The following is a 330-nucleotide window of genomic DNA, read 5'->3' on the forward strand; positions in this document are numbered from 1 at the left end:
TGTGGGAGGGAGTAGTAGTCAAGAGGAGCGTTCGACTTGAAGCACGGCTACAGACGGCGATCAACGAGAGTAGCCGCTTGCAGTCGGGGGCGGAGTTGAAAACAGAGCGTGTCAAGCCGGACACTTTCTGCTCCCGTTAGTGACACTCACGCAGTGTTCGCATACTCTATCACAGATGAAGTGAATTAAATGCAATATTTGTCAAATACACAGACGTTTGGGCAAGTTCAAGCTCAAACCGGTGTGCACCGATTTGCTACGGTTTCCGGTTTGAACGACATGTTTCCTGGAAACGGTGTGCAACGGGGTTTGAGATGCGTTTTCTCTTGT

The 330-nt window shown here is 50.0% G+C and overlaps 1 protein-coding gene across 1 annotated transcript in view; it reads right to left on the reverse strand.

The window, feature by feature from the left end:
* The window catches only part of LOC107690115 (nucleolar protein 12-like), a 5,542-nt gene that overhangs the window by 3,067 nt on the left and 2,145 nt on the right, over positions 1–330 (reverse strand). The window lies entirely within an intron of this gene.

This window comes from Sinocyclocheilus anshuiensis, unplaced genomic scaffold, assembly GCF_001515605.1.
Source record: "Sinocyclocheilus anshuiensis isolate Anshui unplaced genomic scaffold, SAMN03320099.WGS_v1.1 scaffold1649, whole genome shotgun sequence".
Classification (NCBI taxonomy): domain Eukaryota; kingdom Metazoa; phylum Chordata; class Actinopteri; order Cypriniformes; family Cyprinidae; genus Sinocyclocheilus; species Sinocyclocheilus anshuiensis.